This window comes from Eleutherodactylus coqui, chromosome 6, assembly GCF_035609145.1.
Source record: "Eleutherodactylus coqui strain aEleCoq1 chromosome 6, aEleCoq1.hap1, whole genome shotgun sequence".
NCBI classification, from domain to species: domain Eukaryota; kingdom Metazoa; phylum Chordata; class Amphibia; order Anura; family Eleutherodactylidae; genus Eleutherodactylus; species Eleutherodactylus coqui.
Window position 1 is genome coordinate 132,113,021 of NC_089842.1, and position 21,742 is coordinate 132,134,762.

At 48.0% G+C, this 21,742-nt stretch overlaps 1 long non-coding RNA gene across 2 annotated transcripts; it reads left to right on the forward strand.

The window, feature by feature from the left end:
* Positions 1–1,454: 1,454 nt before the first annotated feature.
* Positions 1,455–21,514, forward strand: LOC136631460 (uncharacterized). 2 transcript variants are annotated; one of them, XR_010793021.1, is made up of 3 exons: positions 1,455–1,549; positions 19,551–19,705; positions 20,744–21,514. It is a non-coding gene; the product is annotated as an uncharacterized lncRNA (long non-coding RNA). The 2 variants fall into 2 exon arrangements; XR_010793022.1 differs by lacking the exon at positions 1,455–1,549 and adding an exon at positions 1,970–2,099.
* Positions 21,515–21,742: the final 228 nt, after the last annotated feature.

Genomic DNA, 21,742 nt, shown 5'->3' on the forward strand with positions numbered 1-21,742 from the left:
TGATCATGTAATGTTTTCATCTCCGAGGAGTGAGGAGGGGCACATACTGTAAATATGGGGCACGTTCTGTCTCCCAGCCTTTCCTGCGGTGCACCAGTATGTATTTTATACAGGGGCAGTTTATACTTTAGTGGAAATAATGGAAAGTAACACTATAGAGGTCACAGAGAGAACATGCAGGAGGATGAGCGGCAGGTTGAGTGCTGGTCAGGAAAGTGGAGAATAAGGTAGGGTCCGAAGCTGTAAGACTGCAGACACCATGACCAGCCAAAGTAAACCAGTCAACATCATGGGCTTCAGGGCAAGTGCAGTGTAGGAAAGAGTTGACAGGAGCTGAGCGGTTGGCCCTATGGTTCTGAACTCGGAGAGGGCCACACCACTACAGACCTCCACTGTTGGTCTCTTTTCCAGTATTTACCAGGTCATGATAGTTTTGTGCTGTGGTCAGAGAAGTGTCCTCCTGTTGTAGAGCCATCTATTTATGTAGCCAGGATCGGTTATGGGTGGGTGTAAGAGTGATGATGCCTGGAGGATGGATTATGGCCTTCCAAATCCTGTCCCCAATGACCTCGCCTGGGCCTCCATCCAGGTGGGCATCATGTTCATGGAATTTGGTGATAGATTGTGAATGTCATGATTTGTGAGGACGCTCTGAGGGTCCTGGGTCATTATGTCCTAGCACTACTAAGGAAGATTCATGATTCTTAACGCTCTGCAGAAGATCCGTGTTTCACCAGGGCATGAACAAGAATAAATACGTAGAAATGACACTGTCACAAAAGAACACAATTCATGTATGCCACATGGCACAAACGCCTATTAAAAGCACACAATGTAGTAGCATGGTATGTGAGGCTGAAAATAAACATATGTCGATCCAGTTCAGCCTATTACCCCCAATGCTGATCCAGGAGAAGGCAAAAACCCCAATGAGGTAGAAGCCAATTTTCCTCGTTTAGCAGAAAAAAATTCCTTCCTGATGCCAATCTGGCAATCTGAATAATCTCCGGATCACCAACCCTTCTGAAGTTATTAATGATTAGAACATATAATATTGTATCCGTCATGAAAGACATCTAGGCCCCTCTTGAACTCTTTTATCAAAAAAGTGGCGCACTGCTGAGATATATGATTGGCCGCAGCTGTCTGTGACGTTCCGTATACAAACTTACTAGTTATTAGTATTATTTATAGTACCAGTGTTTCTGGTGGCACAATGCACCACTTATAATACAGTGAGTGACATCACATGTAACTCACTGAAGGACCTCTGATGACAGTTGGCGTTGGCCAAAATATTGAAGGACCTGTGATGATGTCACCATCATGTGATGAGGGGTGAAGCTCAGAGCTCTGGTGATTCGGCTGCTCGCTGGGCTGAAAGACCTGTGATGATGTCACCATCATGTGATCAGGGGTGGAGCATGTAACTCAGTCACTCACGGACAAGTGGTCATTAGTACTTTGACTGCAGTTTGTAGCTATATGTCTGGCGAGAAAAACAGAAAATGCGGCCCTAGGGCTTGCGGGAAGTGGGGGTCTAGGGCAGGTGAGTATTGGCTTTTTTTCTTTCCCCACTGTGGCCATCTATTAAAGCTTTTTTTTTTCTCTTTAAGTCAATTCGCCGTTCAGGGTTCTAGGAAAGTTGGTTGCCTGTTTTTGCTTTAATGGTGATCCTATTGGTTATCATGCAGAGAACTGGAGGACTTATCACCATTCATGTTTCAGTTGGTTCTTAACGTGGTAGTGATGTTTTCCTACACGTCGTAGCATAAGGCTTCATTCATACATGAAGACCAGGCGCGTCAGTATTATAAGCAGCACGGCTCGCTGCGATTATTCTCTAGGTGGTTGACGAGCATCTATGTGTGTCTGTCTAATGGCGTGCCTGGAGTGCAGGGGCACGATGCAACCTGTTTACGCTGCTGAGTTCTGCGCCTCAATAGCTGCCTCCCTGAAAACTGATTTTACATATTTGGCAGCAGCTCCGGACTCGTGACACGTCTGACCCTAGCTGAACCGCTCTGGCTCCAACTGCAGCCCCATCTCCTGGCGGCCTCCGCTGCTGGACACAAACAGCATTTGTGAGCCTTTATCGGGTATGTCTTGGTCCTGGGCTGAGCTGTGATTGTTTTCCTGGAACTGGTCTGAGAAATCGTGCTGAGCGCTGCTACTCGCTGTTACTGTCAGTAAACAGTCACCTCCCCCAAAAGCCTGCAGCGGCCATTTTCTATCCTTCTATGTCTCTTGTGATGTCACCAACACAGCAACAGCATAAACAACCACAAAACAAAATAGATTCTGGTAAGAAGGCAGCGATATTCTACACCCCGGCCAGTGTGAGGCATGGAAGTCACCATTAGAGTTATATTTGCATTTTCGGAGCACTCCCTATAAATCTCACCTGGTAAATAGACCCAATCATAGCGGCTATAGAGAGAGGGGAATAGTGCTCATGTTGTGCCTCAGAGCTTCCCTCAGTGCCCATGTCGTGCCTCAGAGCTTCCCTCAGTGCCCATGTCGTGCCTCAGAGCTTCCCTCAGTGCCCATGTCGTGCCTCAGAGCTTCCCTCAGTGCCCATGTCGTGCCTCAGAGCTTCCCTCAGTGCCCATGTCGTGCCTCAGAGCTTCCCTCAGTGCCCATGTCGTGCCTCAGAGCTTCCCTCAGTGCCCATGTCGTGCCTCAGAGCTTCCCTCAGTGCCCATGTCGTGCCTCAGAGCTTCCCTCAGTGCCCATGTCGTGCCTCAGAGCTTCCCTCAGTGCCCATGTCGTGCCTCAGAGCTTCCCTCAGTGCCCATGTCGTGCCTCAGAGCTTCCCTCTGTGCCCATGTCGTGCCTCAGAGCTTCCCTCAGTGCCCATGTCGTGCCTCAGAGCTTCCCTCAGTGCCCATGTCGTGCCTCAGAGCTTCCCTCAGTGCCCATGTCGTGCCTCAGAGCTTCCCTCAGTGCTCATGTCGTGCCTCAGAGCTTCCCTCTGTGCCCATGTCGTGCCTCAGAGCTTCCCTCAGTGCTCATGTCGTGCCTCAGAGCTTCCTTCGGTGCTCACGTCGTGCCTCAGAGCTTCCCTCTGTGCCCACGTCGTGCCTCAGAGCTTCCCTCGGTGCTCACGTCGTGCCTCAGAGCTTCCCTCGGTGCTCACGTCGTGCCTCAGAGCTTCCCTCGGTGCTCACGTCGTGCCTCAGAGCTTCCCTCGGTGCTCACGTCGTGCCTCAGAGCTTCCCTCGGTGCTCACGTCGTGCCTCAGAGCTTCCCTCGGTGCTCACGTCGTGCCTCAGAGCTTCCCTCGGTGCTCACCTCGTGCCTCAGAGCTTCCCTCGGTGCTCACCTCGTGCCTCAGAGCTTCCCTCGGTGCTCACCTCGTGCCTCAGAGCTTCCCTCGGTGCTCACCTCGTGCCTCAGAGCTTCCCTCGGTGCTCACGTCGTGCCTCAGAGCTTCCCTCGGTGCTCACGTCGTGCCTCAGAGCTTCCCTCGGTGCCCACGTCGTGCCTCAGACCTTCCATCGGTGCCCACGTCGTGCCTCAGACCTTCCCTCGGTGCTCACGTCGTGCCTCAGACCTTCCATCGGTGCCCACGTCGTGCCTCAGACCTTCCATCGGTGCCCACGTCGTGCCTCAGACCTTCCATCGGTGCCCACGTCGTGCCTCAGACCTTCCATCGGTGCTCACGTCGTGCCTCAGACCTTCCATCGGTGCTCACGTCGTGCCTCACACCTTCCATCGGTGCCCACGTCGTGCCTCACACCTTCCATCGGTGCCCACGTCGTGCCTCAGACCTTCCATCGGTGCCCACGTCGTGCCTCAGACCTTCCATCGGTGCCCACGTCGTGCCTCACACCTTCCATCGGTGCCCACGTCGTGCCTCACACCTTCCATCTGTGCCCACGTCGTGCCTCACACCTTCCATCTGTGCCCACGTCGTGCCTCACACCTTCCATCGGTGCCCACGTCGTGCCTCACACCTTCCATCGGTGCCCACGTCGTGCCTCACACCTTCCATCGGTGCCCACGTCGTGCCTCACACCTTCCATCGGTGCCCACGTCGTGCCTCACACCTTCCATCGGTGCCCACGTCGTGCCTCACACCTTCCATCGGTGCCCACGTCGTGCCTCACACCTTCCATCGGTGCCCACGTCGTGCCTCACACCTTCCATCGGTGCCCACGTCGTGCCTCACACCTTCCATCGGTGCCCACGTCGTGCCTCACACCTTCCATCGGTGCCCACGTCGTGCCTCACACCTTCCATCGGTGCCCACGTCGTGCCTCACACCTTCCATCGGTGCCCACGTCGTGCCTCACACCTTCCATCGGTGCCCACGTCGTGCCTCACACCTTCCATCGGTGCCCACGTCGTGCCTCACACCTTCCATCGGTGCCCACGTCGTGCCTCACACCTTCCATCGGTGCCCACGTCGTGCCTCACACCTTCCATCGGTGCCCACGTCGTGCCTCACACCTTCCATCGGTGCTCACGTCGTGCCTCACACCTTCCATCGGTGCTCACGTCGTGCCTCACACCTTCCATCGGTGCTCACGTCGTGCCTCACACCTTCCATCGGTGCTCACGTCGTGCCTCACACCTTCCATCGGTGCTCACGTCGTGCCTCACACCTTCCATCGGTGCTCACGTCGTGCCTCACACCTTCCATCGGTGCTCACGTCGTGCCTCACACCTTCCATCGGTGCTCACGTCGTGCCTCACACCTTCCATCGGTGCTCACGTCGTGCCTCACACCTTCCATCGGTGCTCACGTCGTGCCTCACACCTTCCATCGGTGCTCACGTCGTGCCTCACACCTTCCATCGGTGCTCACGTCGTGCCTCACACCTTCCATCGGTGCTCACGTCGTGCCTCACACCTTCCATCGGTGCTCACGTCGTGCCTCACACCTTCCATCGGTGCTCACGTCGTGCCTCACACCTTCCATCGGTGCTCACGTCGTGCCTCACACCTTCCATCGGTGCTCACGTCGTGCCTCAGACCTTCCATCGGTGCTCACGTCGTGCCTCACACCTTCCATCGGTGCTCACGTCGTGCCTCACACCTTCCATCGGTGCTCACGTCGTGCCTCAGACCTTCCATCAGTGCTCATGTCGTGCCTCAGACCTTCCATTGAATGCAGCAGCCTACATAGCATACTCGGCAATCACATGGGTTGTGCATAAAGCAAAGCTATGAATCCATGTAATACTACATAGTAACATACTCGGCAAGACCGAAAAAAGACCTCTTCAGCCTGCTGATGTGTCGTACTGCAGTGGAGGCCGTGTATAACATAAAGCTTATGTTTAAGTCAATAAAGATCACGAGGAGAATCATTACGACTAGTATTTCATATGGCAGTCTTAAAGCAACCCTCCGATTTTGGGACAAAATTCTGGCCTAGGACTGGAAGGGATCTGCAGTTATTCTTTACTGTCCCTCTGATCTGCTGGGTCCTCTGTCCTGTTTTCGGCATCCACCTCTTAATAAATTGGCACATCTAAGGCCGCTCTCACACATGAACGCGGCAAAGCACCACCATTTCAAACACTACGTTTTGCCGCGATTTTACTTTTTCTTTCGGCCACAGCTCCTTGTGTCTGACAGCGTATTTTAGCGCACCCCATCATTGAAATGGGTGATGAGGTGAACTAAACGCACAAATATAGAACAGACGCGGCTTTTTGAATGCCTCTTTAATCGCGGTAAAAAGCGCCTGTGTGAGAGGCCTTAGACTGTCCTATAGACCGAACATGAAAACTGCGCTTGCTATCAGCAGGCATAGATTTATTAGATTTATGCTACACTTTATGCAATTTTGGGGTTTTGTTAAAGGGGTTTTCTTGTTTATTCAAGTTCTTACCCATCCAGCAGATAGGGGATAAGTAACTGATCTGTGACGGTCTGACCGCTGGGACCCCCACTGATCATGAGAACAGACACCCCAGTCGGACCTTGAATGAATCAAGCGCAGGCCAGTCAGGCGCACTGTGCTCCATTCATTTCAATTAGAGCGCCAAAGATTTGCAAGTGCTTCTCTCGGGAATCTTCGGTGCCCTTATTGAAATGAATGGAGCCTGTCCCCATAGACTTCTGCAGGGACCTTTGGTGCACAAATACACAGAAAAATAGAACTTGTCCTAGATTTTTTTCTGCACAACCGAAATGCATGCGCAAAATACGTAAATGTGAACAAATGAATTTAAATCAATGGGTTCTAGTCTCTGCATATTGCGCGTGCAAATATGCCCATGTGAAGCCGACCTTAGGCTGCCTGTCCACAGGCATTATTGCATTGCGTACCCCGCGGCGATAATCCGGCCGCAGGGAATGCAGTGCACGCTTTCTAGCAGCCTCCTGTCCACGAGTGGAGAATCATAGCGATTCTCCGCTTGCGCGTGGCAAATCGCAGCATGCTGCGAATTGCCGCGATTCTTCGCGAAGAGCCTATCTGTCAGATAGGCTGACCGAGAAGACCCGTCTGCTGGCTCCTGCTCCCAGGCGGCAGCTCCCACGGTATCACAACGCCGGTGGACAGGCAGCCTAAGGCTGGGTTCACACTGGGCGTATTCCCGGCTGAAATCCCGCGGTTTGGCTGCAGGAAAAACTGCGAGATTTCCGCCGGGAGAACCTCCGCGGAAAAACCCACGGCGGCTTTGAAGCGGTCCGGCCGCTTGCTTTTCTGCTGTGGCCGGCGCTCCCATAGAGGAGAGCGCGGCCGCGGCAGAAAGAAAAGATAAATAGACATGCTGCATATTCCGAAACCGCGGCTGTGGCCGCCGCAGCCGCGGTTCCAGCCTGACTTACCGCAGTGGATTGGCCGTCCCGTGTGAACGAGATTTCTGAGAAATCTCGTCCACATGGCTGGCTAATCCAGAGATTAGCAGCCGCGGCAAAATTCCGTGCGGAGTTTTTGCGGCAAATCCGCCCTGTGTGAACCCAGCCTAACATTTTAGCTTCTGAATGTAAACAAGGTTGGTTTCATTCCAAATACACAACAAAGATCTGGTACCGTGTTAGCCAGTAGAGCAAAATGTGATTGTTCTCAGCAAGAGAAACCACGTAATCTTGTAGATATGATACCTTTTGTTAGCCATTAAAAGGTATCATATCTACAAGATTACGTCGTTTCTCTTGCTGAGAACAAATACACAACAGAGATATGCGAAATTTTGAGGAACCCCGAGAAACAATTAGGCATTTGTGAAACTTGATTACACTTGTTGCATAAAATCTCAAAATGCCTTACAGACATTTGTTGGCAGGTTTTTGTGAAAGTCTTGTTTGATCTGGGCACCATTGTGCTGCATAAAAAATTGTTATATATGCTTCTATATTGTGAATTTTTCACTCCACAGAGCTGTCAGTACTTGGCACAATAAGTTGATAATTTTGTCACGATTCCAGTCTGTTTTTTATGGGTTTGCACCATTTTTATTTGCAGTTTTTGTACATAGGCTCTGCATTCAGTGTTTTTCATTTGCTGAACAGGTAATGGAGCTAATATGACATCCAGTGGTCAATGCAAGAACTGCAGGAAGTAGTTGTACAAAATCTAAGGCATGGGCGTAAGTATAGAGAGTGCAGTTGCACTTGGGCCCAGGAGCCCTAGGGGGCCCATAAAGTCTCTCTTCCCCATATTGCAAACCAATACTATCAATTAAACTTTATAGTTGGGGGTCCCATTCCAGATTTTGCACTGTGGCCCAGCAGCTACAAGTTACGCCTCTGATCTGAGGGCCAGTCAGCCTTTGAGGGTCAGGGTACCTTGGTCCAGATTTAGTTGCACACCTCCTCCATCTATAAATTGGTCCATCCATCTGCAGAAATTGTATAGGTGAGTGATGCTTCCTTAATTACTATGGGTAAAACCATGCAGTGCAGCTGAATATAAAGCATAGCTAGTCATAACCAGTTTGTTCTCTTCACGGAAATGTCATTGTATTTTCAAAAATATGTCTGAAGAACAAGACGAAGGCCTTAAACTTCTTACTCTTTGCCCCAGAAACCTTAGGTTTATGGTGCTTATAGCCAGTGGCAGGTTCCCTAAGAGCATAACTTTGCTGCTCAGACATCTGATCTCACCGTTATGGTGCTCATATGGCCCAGGGAGGTATTTTTTTTTACACTTAACTGCACCCCTCTCCCCACGCTGTTACTCTTGAAAGTCTGTGCGGACCGTGCCATCAGACTCAAAGGTTGTGCATACCCACTGCCATTGATCTTTATTGGAGTGTGCATGCACACTCTGCAGCTTTCAGTCCGCTACACAGTGCACCAGCTTTCGGCACAGGAAGTGGCTGAGCATAAATGATGACTACCTGGGAACCTGACCTATGAGCACCATAACTTAGATTACAGTGCTCACAGCTGGTGATAGGTTCCCTGTAAATGGTACTGGTGCAATATGTCTCCACCAGAACTAGGGGTGGAGACATAGGTTGCACTGGCTCAGTGACAGGGAATGGGCAGGTCACGCCTCCAGCTGTGAATTGGCTGCTCTCCGCACACAGCATATCAGGTGCCGGCTGTCAGCATCTCCGTGTTAGGTGTTATTTCCGTCTTACATCCCACACAGCATGTGAGGTCCTGGCTGTGTTACCCGTTACGGTCCTCTTCCCCACCGCAGACAGCATTTTAGGTTCCGGCTGTTCTTTGCCAGAGGTTGTAGATAAGCCACTCCTGAAGCCCCCGCTCTGCCGGCTCGTCTGTCCCCACAAGGTGTTTAAGAGGCTTCTAGGGAAGCCGCTTTTCGGCAGTGTGAGAGGCAGCTAGTGGAGACCATCCTAGAGAGAGCTGCCTGGGGGAGGGTTCATCAGAGGGCATAAGATGCAGCAGAGCCGGAGTCACTCTACAGTTTACTGAGAAGGAAGCTAGAGGCCTGCTGGGAGACATAGCTCAGCTTCTGATAGTTGCCCTCCAGACTGTTAAGGGCGCTCCGGCCGAACAGCGCTCCAGTCGCCAGGGTTGGCCACCACAGCGCAGGATGGGTTGCTGATCCCATGTAAGGTGCTATGGGGGCGTTAAGTGGGTGTTCCCTGTCACTCTGGCCACCCAACCCATGTCTCCACTGCTAGTTTCAGTGGAGACATACTGCACCAGTACCCCTTTAAATTTCTTCAATCAAAGGTTTTAATATGGATTTCACTATAATTCTCTCTATTCCACATCATCCTTGTAGCAAAACATCATATTCCAGTCACTAAGTAGTATTACTTTATTTCCACAGTTCCTCTTGTTCACTCTCAGCATTTGACCCAATAACAGAAGTCCTTTCTCTTCTCTCCATACTTATCTGCATTATTGATTCTTTTCACTCACACATTGTCCAGGCTCTCTCCTAATGTCACTAGTTGCCTAACATATTTAAAGGGGTTGTACCAAAATTGCAAGCTGGCCATAGGATGGGGAGAGGAGAACTTGCTGATCGGTGGAGGTCTCACTGACCCCCCCTGCTGATCTCTAGATTGTGAGTCCCGTGCCCCCCTTCCATGTCCTCATCACTGTGGGGTTACTGCACCCCCTGTAGTGAGGAGGAAACTGAATAGAGCACTATTTGCACCAGCACTCCACTCACTTTCAATTGGGCTGTGGAGATACCTGTCAGCCCCACTTAAAATGAATGGAGCACTGACCCCGCATGCATGGCCAGCACTCTCTTCATGCTGACGTCACTCCCACAGTGACAGGCAGAACTGGACATGGGAGCCCCGTTCCGAATATCGGCGGGGGTCTCAACAAGTTATCCCCTATCCACATGGATAACTTGCAATCTTTGTACAACCCCTTTAACTTCTCTCTTCTGATATATTTTGTATACTATTTTAAACATGTTGTTATAACGCTAATACTGGAAAGAAAAAGAAAAAACATCTCTTGACCCATCCTACTAATTATGGACCCCTCTCTAATCTCCCTTTCATCTTCAAATTCCTGGAATACTTGGTCTACTATCGCCTAATGCGTTATATGTCTGCTAACTCTCTTCTTGACCACTTATTATCTGGTTTCTATAATCTACAGAAGCTCTTACTAAAGTTTTAAATGATCCGACAGCAACTATTCTCTTTTCATTGATCTGCATGTTCATGACATCTGTACTTTAAAATCATCTAGAAAATTCATCATTTTCTTACTTTGGGGAAAAAAACCTCATTATTACTATGATTCTTTCTTGGCTTGATTACTGTAACAGGCTCATCTTTTTGTCTAACCGCTTCACTGATGCTTAAACCCTGTGCTAGAGACTGCATTGGCTACTCGTTAAAGGGGTTGTCTGAGAAATAGAAAAAAAATGTTTTCACTCATGCGATTATGCGTGGAAGAAAAATCACAGCATGTTCTATCTTTTTGCGATATCGCCTATTGTCTTCAATAGAGCCGGTGGCAGCAGTGCCGGTCCCATTGAAAGCAATGGGAGAACTCTGTGGCTGTGACAGCCGCAGCTGGGGAATCCCTTCATCGCTGACGGACTGGCAGAAATCAAAATGTGATTGTTCTCAGTAAGAGAAACCAAGTAATTTTGTAGATGTGATACCCTTTACAAGATTACTTGGTATCTCTTACTGAGAACAATCACTTTTTGCTCTAGTGGCTAATATGGTACCAAACCTTTTTTTCATTTTGGCAGAAATTACATCCACGTTTTATGCAGGAGGCTCTACATACATATCCCACAGGTCAGTGCAGTGTCCTTCACTTACTATGGGATATGGAAGTTGAAGACCTACCACCGTGCTTCTGTTAACACCACCACACTGCACACAGTGCTTCAACTAGGCTTGAGAAGCTGCTAACTGAACCATATAGTACTGGCATCACATAGTGTGGTCCAAAAATGGTACTAATTGTTTCAGGCAAATGGTAGGGTTTGTGAAAGGTGCAGATCCCATGAAGCCGTAGACTCCAGTTGTCAACAAGGCACTGCACAAGCTGGGGGTGCTTTCATACTGGTGTGCGACAACACACATGTCATGGCATAAGTTGGGTCCAATGGCTTGCCTAAACATGTCATTGACTGTTGTGCGCTACGTTTCAGTGCTTGGTGACCGTTTGCAACCCCTTATGGACTTCATGTGCCCCCTCAATGATAGGATATTCCAGTAGGATAATGCATAGGGCCAATGTTGCCCAGAATTGGAGCATTCTCGAGAGTTCTTACAAATGGTGTGACCTGCACATTCGCCCGATATGAGCCCAATCAAGCATTTATGGGATGTGGTGTTGTCCTTAAACAGCCCTAAGTTGTCTCTGTGGAACACGCTGCCTAAAACATTATTTCTGAGAGCAACAAGGCAGTAGGGCCCAGAGAAGAAGCTAACCAACCAATGCTGGAATGACCAAAAGCAGGCAGAAACAAACAAGAAAATATTAGACAAACTAGGAAACAGACTAAACTAAAAAGCCAACATTGACAGGATAGAGTAGACAAGACTAGACTAGAACTAAGTACTTGGAAATATAGGAAGGACTATGGGATAGAACATATGTTCCAGCTATCAACCACACCCACACCGCAGAAACCAAAAGTATTTAAAGAGGCTCAGCTGTAATGCGGCCAGACTGAGAGGTGTGATCAGCTGATTACTCTCTTAACAGGTCAGCTGTGGGAGCAGTTGCATATCAACTAGGCTCGGACTGGTCATCTGCCCTACCAGGTAGATTCCCGGTGGGCGACTGTCCTAGTCGGCAGCTTCTTCTTGGCTTGCTCCTTTAACTGCTGTCAATTCTTGCAAATTTATATTTCCCAGGCTGCTCACAAGATCAGGGCCTGACGTTTATATATACAGGGTCTTGTGGCACAAAGTCGCGCCCATCAACTATGCATACCACTTACAGAATGCAATTGCAGTAGCGGCCCTCTGCTGCCACTCTTGCACTGATAAGATATAAGGGCAGGTGATGTTCCTAGAATGCCAGCTCTTCACTGAGGTAGCAGCGTTGACCCTCACCTTCCTGTTTTAAGTCTCTTCTCCATTTGATTGCAACTCTGCTTTTTTGTGGGTATGTATATACATTAGGGATGAGCGAGCGTATTCGGTTCGGGTGGTTTTGGACCCGAGCACCGCTTTTTCCGAGTAACTGACTACTCGGGCGAAAAGATTCGGGAGGCGCCGGGGTGGAGCGGGGAGTAGCAGAGGGGAGGGGGGGGGGGGGGGAGAGAAAGAGCTCCCCCCGTTCCCCACTGCTACCCCCGGCGCCCCCAAAAACACCCGAACCAAGTACGTTTGCTCATCTCTAATATACATGTAAAAAAGATCAATCATTTCAGATTTATTTCCACCTTCATTGTGACCCATTATCTGTACAACTCCATTGAAAAACAAATTAAAATCATTTATGGTGAAAAAATAAAAATTACTAAAATAATGTGGTTGCATAAGTGTGAACAGCCTCTTATTTTGGGGGATGTGGTTGTGTTCAGAATTAGCCACTCACATTTAAACTTGTATTAAATAAGCAATTACACAGCTGCCATTATTTAGGCCTCCTGCAGACGGCCGGGTCGGATCCCACTGTGAGAATTCTTGCAGCGGGATGCAAACTGTGCCCCTGCAGTGACCAGTGCGGCTCACATGCTCCCGGTGTCTCGTTCTGCTCTGCTATGTGCCGGCTGCCGCCCAGCTGGCACAAGTGCAGTGCAGATCCGGCACATCACTAGTGACGTTTCTGTGCGGGCCTTTGTGAGGCTCGCACAGAAATAGGACATGCCACGATTTGTTTAACATGCGAGTTTTCACGCAGTCAAATCACGGCTGTCTGCATAGGATTGCATTATCTAATGCAATCCTATGGCAGCGGGCAGGAGCGGGAATTTAGCGGGAAATCCCACCGTGGAATTTCCACCCATGTGCATTCAGCCTTACAGTGATTCTGATTTGTTCAATATAAAGTTCAGTCGTTCTAGTAGGATTTTCTCGACATTTTCTTAGTTGCATTTTTCAGCAAAAGCCGTAAAGAGCTTACAACACCTCAAAGGGAGCTGATTGTTGAAAGGTATGTCAGAAGAAAGGGACCAAAAACCTTTCAAGGCATTACATATATTGTGGAACACAATGAAGATGATCATCAAGAAGTGGATTAAATTTGGCACAACAGTGACCTTACTAAGAACTGGATGTCCTTAATAAATTGATGAAAAGACCAGGAAAAAAATTGGTCGGGGAGGCTACCAAGAGGCCTACAGCAACATTAAAAGAGCTGCAGGAATTTCTGGCAAGTGCTGGTTGTGTATGCGACAACCATCTCCTGTATTCTTCATATGTCTGGGCTGTGGGGGACGGTGGCAAGACAGAAGCCTTTTCTAACAAAGAAAAACATCCATGCCTAGCTATGTTTTGCCAAAACCTTCATCTAATTTGCCAAAATATGTAGAACGTGTTATGGTTTGATGAGACCAAGGTTGAACTTTTTGGCCATAATTCCAATAGCTATGCTTGGTGCGAATCCAACACTGTACATCAACAAAGAACACCATGCCCATTATTGCTGGAACTGGGTCTTCAGTTAAGGTGCAGGGAGTTATGTTGGCACAAAAACTTCAGGCCTCTGCTAAAAAGACGAAGAGGAATTTAACCTTTCGGCACAATGACCTAAAGCATACCTCCAAATCAATAAAAGAATGGCTTCAGCAGAAGAAGATCAAAGTTTAGGAATGGTCTAGCCAGAGCTCAGACCTGAATCCCATTGACCTGAAGAGGGCGGTACACATGAGAGGTATTATTGTATCTTGACGCCACCGGAAGCTAGGGGCTGAGCTGGGTTAGCAGGAGTTAACACCCCCTGACAAGCCCCTAGCTTCCGATGTGCACAATCTTGGGTCCCTGCTGCAGTGTATGCTCTCCCATCTGGCTCCTGCACTGTCACCCCCAGCCCCGGAGTCTGTGCTCCTATCCCCCCGGTGGCTAGCGCTGTAGTGAAATGGCATGTGGGATTTTGCTGTAGCCCACAGCATCTGACCTGTGCGCTGAGGACACAGGATGTCCCTTTGTGGACATGGAGGGTGAGATAGGTGTCAGCAGCCCCTGCTGCAGTGGACGAAGGAGAACAGTGATGAGTGCGGTGGCAGGGGGGACGCTAGCGCATATGGGAGCCGACATGGAGCGTCAGAGTGGTGTCAGTGGCAGCGGCTGCAGTGGACACAGGTGGAAGGACAGCGGAGGGCAGTTATGAGCGCGGTGGCAGGGGAGACGGGAGCCGACATGGAGGCTGAGAGTGCTGGCAGCGGTTGCAGGGGAAAGGGCAGCAGAACCCAGTAATCAGCATGCCGACAGGGTGGACGGCGGTGCAGTTGGGAGTCCAGCGGGGGCCACAAAGGTAGTCCACTGCAAACATGTGCCGGGTGGTGAGTAACACAGCTGGTGGGACAGCACAGCACACTGACTGTACAAGACTGCCTGCCAATCGGAAGCTAAGGGCTTGACAGGGCGTTAACTCCTGCTAACCTAGCTCAGCCCCTAGCTTCCGGTGGCATCAAGATACAGTAATACCCACATAAGATGCCTTCACAATCTGACAGATTTGGAGTGTTTTTGCAAGGAAGAGTGAGCTAAGATTTCTAAAGACTCATTTACGCGGGATGAATGTCAGGTAAACGATGCCTGACACTTGTCCCTGTGTGTCCTCGCTGCCGTGCTATTGCACGGGAGCTAGAAGCGCTGGCTCCCTCACAGAGCGGCCAGCAGGGGGCGGGGAGGCTGCAGGAGATTTCTCCCCTCGCGCTCCCTCGCCCCTCTCCATTGACATAACATAGCAGCCGTTCAGTACTGAACGGCTGCTACATATACTGAGCGATCATGGATCGGCTCATCATCCATTGTGTATGCAGCATAAACGATGGATGATGAGCTGATCGCTCAGTGTAAATAGCAGCCGCTCAGTATTGAACGGCCGCTATGTTATGTCAATGGAGAGGGGCGGGGAAGCGCGAGGAGAGAAATCTCCAGCCTCCCCGCTGTGAGTCAGCGATACTAGCTCCCGCGGAGCAGCACGAGGGCGAGTATGTGGGGGGATGAGTGCCGGGCATTGTTTGCCTGACATTTGTCCCGTCTAAATGGGCCGTAAGTCAGGATGTACCATGCTGATAGACGCCCCCCCAGAAAGACTAAATGCTGTCATAAAAGGCAAAAGGTACATCAGCAAAGTATTAGTTTTAGGGTGTGCATATTTATGCAACCCCATCATTTTAGTTTTTGTTTGTTCAATTATTCCACCCTAAGAGATTTTATTTAGTTTTTCAATGGAATGGTAGAGATAATGGTAGAGATAAATCTGAGATGAGTCATCTTTGTTGGATTTTTTTTAACATGGCAGAAACATGTCATTTTAACAGGGGTGTGTAGGCTTTTTATATCCACTGTATAATTATGTGTAATGTGTTTGTGTGTACTTGTGCACACCTGTCTGTATAAAAGTACGCATGCTAAAGTGTACTTGGGGATAGATATATATACATATATATATGTGTAAGGGTACTCTCACACATGAACGAGGCAAAGCAACGCGATTTTACTTTCGCTTTCGAACGCAGCTCCCTGGGGCCAACAGCGTGTTTTAGCGCACCTTATCATTATGATGGCTGATGAGGTGCACTAAACGGTCAAAGACGGAGAAAAGAGCGCTCGAAAATCGTGGCGCTGGAAAGTGTCGTCCAGCATCGCGATCGAACGCGTGTCTGTGAGGCCCCATTGATTGCAGTAAAAAGCGCCTGTGTGAGAGAGGCCTAAAAGTGCCTTTCTTGGCTGCATATGCCTTGTTTACAAAGAGAGATGTGCTGCTGCCAGCCATGATTTCTGGTGCCAACTAAAAGATGCAATAACATGTTGGCTGATAGCCGCATGTGAAGGTGCTGGCAAAGATTAGTCGGTTAAACATTCATTCCCAATCATTGGCACATGTAAAAGACCTTTGAAAGTAGACACAGTATGAAGCTTTCTATTGTAAGGGCAGTGAAACATTTAGGCTGAGCCCTAGGCACAAAGGTGAATTTGGACCCCTCCGAACTGAATATACACAGTAACAACCCATAAGTAAATATCAGTTATTGGAGTAATATTTAAAATTATTTTTAATTTTTTTGGATCACATTTACAAATTACCCTTCAAAGAGGAGACCAACTAAAACTAATCTTTTTTTATTAAAAAACATATATAGGAATATATAACACTGCGAACACTGATCACAAATAACAATTAGAGTTGGTATGTAGCTATAGTGGTGAGATAACCACTATTATACTGATATTTCTGTATTTAACAGATTCTCACTACTAGAAGATCCAACACTTAGTGGGTAGTAAATCTACCTCAGGTCTATAGTGTATACTATGTGCGATAAGTTTTAGTCTTTTGAGGATAGTGTGCCAGGATGACTATTGCTCACAGCTTATAGTTCTAAGGATGGAATCTATTAACACAGTCCAACGCGTTTCTCTAGAGGTCACAAAACATCAGGGACCCCAATAAACCTCAAAAAAAGAATTTAATCTGGTTTAGCTAGTAAAGCCAGAATGCCAGATGGAAGGCACAAGCTGAACTGTTACAATTGCATCAGTGCACTGATGCAGATGTCTCCACCCATGTGCCAAATGACCAGGCAACGGAGGAATGTCCAAATTGCAACAGTTTAAGGTGCTTATTTCCCACAGAGAATAAACAAAACTATGTAGGAGAAAACCATTTCTAAAGTCGCCTGCAGACGGCCAGGTCTGATCCGGCTGCGAGAATTCTTGCAGTGGGGCCCGACCCGAGCGTCTGCAGAGAGCAGCGCGGGCACTCACCTCTCCCGCGGCCCCGGCTCTTTCATGTGACGGCAGCTGGCGAATGCGCAGAACGGGGCCGGCGGACAGTGAGTGACGTTTCTGTGCGGGGCTCTGCATGCCACGATTTGTTTGCCGCGCGAGATTTCGCACGGCCAAATCGCAGCCGTCTGCATAGGATTGCGTTTGTTAACGCAATCCTATGGCAGCTTCCAGGAGCGGAATTTCCGCTCGTGTGCAGGCGCCCTTACACAGATGAGATAATAAAAGCTGCGCTGTGATTGGTTGCTGTATGCAACACAGATTGTCTTTAAAATCTCAATCCATGTTAATGTGTCTTTGGTTCAAGTTTTAATCCCAGGCAACGCTGGGTATCCCTGCTAGTTTAATAATTGCATACGTGCAACAACGACGTCTGCCCTCACATGTCTGCCCGTTTGTGTAGGCATAGCTTATGACGTTCACGCCCTTCCCCTCCGCCTCGCCGCCCATGCGGGGGTGCGCCTGCACATGACCAAATAAATCTGTCTTGTTGCACTTCCTAGAGAACTCTATAAATTTTCGGGATAAAAGGTAATAGTCTACGTTGTAGTCTATGTCTTTCCTCAAGATGCAAGCTATCTCACTGATGAATTTCTTCGAAATCGCTTCAAAAGATAACAAACAGACTGACAGAACTACTTTCGCATTTATAATATCAGTATGGATGTCAGAATCAGAAAAGGACCATGTGCCGTGAATATATGACACTTGGACCTGAGTTTTAATCCTCCTCCATTGTAAATACATGCTGCAGATTTAAAGCTTCTGTAAACTAGCAGCAGCAGGTCGGGTGACCTGCTATCAGAATCAGCCGAGGAGAAGGCAACCGGTTTAGACACTACTTCTGTAGTTTCTTTTTCAGCTTACATAGTGCTCAATAAGCACTATGTAGGAACCAGAGGAAGTGCCAATCATCGGCGTGGCGAGCTGCTGGGTCTTAGCAGACCCCAACCCAGCTCTGCCAGTGCCTACTGCCACTAAAGGGGGGTATTTTCTCATACAATTGGGGTTCCTATAGATACCGCAGTTACAGTGGAAAACTGGAATACAAACAAATGTGTGAATGTCCACTAGAGGCCCTATATGAAAAGAACTCTCTATCCACGCCAACTTATTGCTCTGTGATCTTAGAACATAGGTAAAGGTAAAGTCCCCTGGTGCAAGCACCGAATCATGACTGACTCCTCAGAAGGATGGAAAGGGGAGTCAACCTTAAGCCGGCTACCTGAACCATGCATGGATTGAACTCGCAAACTTCAGGTCATGAGCGAGAGTCTGGAACTGCATTTCTACTGCCTTAACGCTCTGCACCACATGGGGCTCTCTAATCTGTAAATTGGTGATATATGCGGGATATAAACCATATAATAGACAGATATAGTGTAAAATCTCATATACATGGCAGCTTATTCAGAGAAATCATCCGAAAGTCCAAGTACACTCCAAGGGCTCGTTCACATGGGTGTACTGACACTGTGTATAACGCAAGTGTACATCTCATGGGTAATACGCAGCGAAAGGAGATAATGAAAGTCAATGGATTTTCATTTCTCCATTCACACCTGCGTATGGTCATTGCGTTGGGCCCGCATATCTTAATCGCGTTTAAAAAAATCGCAGCAGGCTCAAATTCACCCTGTATTACGTGCAATTGAGCCCTACTGTTCTCTATGGGTGCGTAATAATCGCAATGTATACGCAATGCAAGCACTTGCATTGCGATTGCATCTTTTACGCATGTTTCCATGCAACATGCAAATGAATTGAAAGAAGAGGAAGCTAGAAGAGAAGACAAAGCAGATATGTTCCAGACTTACAATCACGGGAGGCTAATAGCCCTAATGCAGGATCACCCTGCCATCTGGAACACCAACATCCCTGAGCTCCTGGACAGGATTGAGAAGGAGCAGTCCTGTGATCGCCTTGCGTCCCTCATGTATGAAGGACCGTGTGAGTCTGTCTCCACTAAGAAGAAAAGTGATATGTGAAAGTAATGTTTTGCCAATATTTCTGTACTGTTTTTTGACTGTAGTGCATAATCATTGTCGGTTGCCTGCATGCGCAATTGCGTGCATGCCTTCTTGTTTTCAAAATGTTTTTGTTTTTTTCTTTATATCTGCATTTCTTGTTTTGGGTGGTTTCAGGTGTTCGTATGCGCAACAACGCTTGCTGCTAAAGAGTGTAGTTGCGCATGGCCCTTTTTTCCCCCCTCCATCCATTCTAACTCCGCGCTATAGAGCAAGAGTTTGTGAAAGGCGTTGGGAGATACGTCCTGCCCTGTCTTTCCCGCACATAGCATTAAGTACGTGAGGAAAAGATAAGACAAGTCCCATTTTTTTGCCACCTGTACTTTAGCTGGGCAGCATACTGCCATGTTTTCTTTAGTCCCGTTAACCAAAAAGGAACTAAAAGGCGCTCTACAGTTCACAGAAACGCATGAACGTTAGTCCCGTTATGCGGTCATGAAATGCACGACCACATAACCGAAACCTCTGATTTCAATAGTTTAGTTTTCGTTAGCTCTTTTGTTGGCCATTAATACTACGGTCAAGAAAAGATAGGACATTCCCTATCTTTGCCACATATAGTGAATATATTGCTATCTACATTTTTGCAAAGGGACTAAAAAATGTTGTCAATCATTTTAGTTTTGGATCTTTGGGATTGTGTTTCACAGCTTTTAAATGCAACAATGCACCCAGCCAACATGTAATAGGTTAGACACAACAAAGCATTCAAAGTATTATTTTTTTTTACATTTTGTTTCAGTGGAAGAGATGAAGCAGAAGTGGCGGTCGTGTCGCAACCAATTTCGTCTGGAATATACGATAAAACCACACAGTGGTGCTGGGGGGCAAACTGAAACGCCCCCACGTCTATTTAAATCAACTGATGTATTTGGCTCCAACAATGGACCTTCGGCTGTAAGTATTAACCCCTTTATGACTAGACACTTTTTAGGGTTTTTACCTATGCGGTGGTTTTACTGGCATATTTTTTTCCCCCTGCCGTGACAATGTTCCCTGTTAGGGATTATTCACAGTGCTGTAGGTGCAACTACGCTCGGCAGCACGGAGCGTAGTTGCAACTGGACAAGGGAAATTTCTTCTTCCTCGCTGGTAGTTTAAATTCCGTGACAGAGCGCAGGAGTTTGTAAATAGAAACAGTATGATAGCGGCTGCCCGATCTTCCCCGCACCATGTGTTCACTACTTGTGGGAAAGATAGGGCATGTCTTTTCTTTTCTCCGCCGTGGTATTCATGGCTGGGAAATCCCAGCAGTGCCAATGAAACCACTGAACTCTTATTGAAATGAGTGGTTTTGCTTTGTCCCCTTATACAGCTGAATAAGGGGATTATCACAGCTGAATAAGGGTAGAAATTCACACTTATGTAAGCCCTAACTACATGTGGCAAAGATAGGGCAGGTCCTATCTTTGCCCGGTTATACAAATCACAGCTGGGAAAAGAGGTGGTAAAAACGAAACCGCTGAAATCCCATAGAGATCAGTGGTTTTGTTTTGTCCCCTTATATGGCTGTGATTATAGCGGCCGTATAAGTGGACAAAACCGCTCTCATCTGTATGTGCCCTCATAGCTGATCAGGGTCTGCTAGTACCCTGCAGCTCTGCTGCAACAGGTGATCGCAATATTGTACTCAGCTGTCTGTGGGAATAGCAAAAAAACCAATTTTGAATAATGCTATGGATATTTAGCCATTTTCATTTTATTCCTCCAGCCAGTCATCAATTTTAATTAGTTTAGGTTCTCAATAAAGGCAAACTGAGGTTTGGTCCATAAAAGGGGCGTTAAAGCTGACGTCAATAGCTGATACTAGCACATAAAATAAGTTGTTCACCAACTTTTTACATATGTTGAGATATAACTTTCCCCATGCGCCGTTAACCAGCGTATAGCTTTGAATAGCGCCAAATATAATTTTTTTTTCCCGTTTCTTCACAGGTCCAACGACAATCTGGAAAGTTTTCAAAATAGGGAACCACAGCCTGGGACATCATAAGGGGTCCAGGTGACAACGAAACCTGAGCCCACAGATGTTGTGGTCAGCAGCCCCACCAGTAGTGTAGCTACTGAAGAAACACAGCGTCCACATCTTGTTGTGCGGTGGCGCACCTGGATAGCAGCCTGCCTCTGATCGAGCAGCTCTAGCCAATATAGCTTTACAGCTGGAGCTTCTTGGCCAGAGGCATTGTGACAACTGGGAAAATAATTTGTTGTGCACAGTTGCTACTGGCATGAGGCGTCTGCCACAACACCTTCAGATGCCAACCCAAGTCTACATGTTGGCCCTCATGAACTGTTTGACGCAACCCTCAGAGGCAAGTAAGCTTCATGCCATCAGCGATGCATGGCCAAACGCTCGCCACAGCAGAGCAAGTGCTGCCATGGGTCAAGCACAGCATTGCCCATCCTACCGCCAACAATTCACACCTCCACATTTGCAGCAGGCGGCAGTAATTCCTCAAAGGCTTCTGCCCAATGGCCTCCAATTTGAGCAATTTTCTCCCCGGGAAATGTGATCAAGACCCCAGCTACAAATGGGCAGTAGTTAAGGACGCTTTCCCTATGTTTTTTGTTATTTATAAAAATTCTAAAAAGTTTGTTTACATTGCTTATACCTTTTTATAACCGTTCTTATTAAAAAAACGTTAATTGAAACCTTTGTGGTTTGTCGCTCACTTTCAGGGTTCCTTCACACACGAGAGAAAGCCAAAACACTCGCTCCTGCACTACACTTAAGCGCATGAATGGGCGCTCGTTCACGTTCCCGCTTTGTGGACCTCCCATAGACTCCAATGGAGGTCTTGGTTCTGCAAAACAGACAATGATATGGTAGGGTATATCTTTTTGAGCTCTGCGAATATCATAGACACAAAGAGTGATGTACGACTAAAATCCATTGAAAGCAATGAGTTCCATTTTTATTTTTATGCGCGGGCA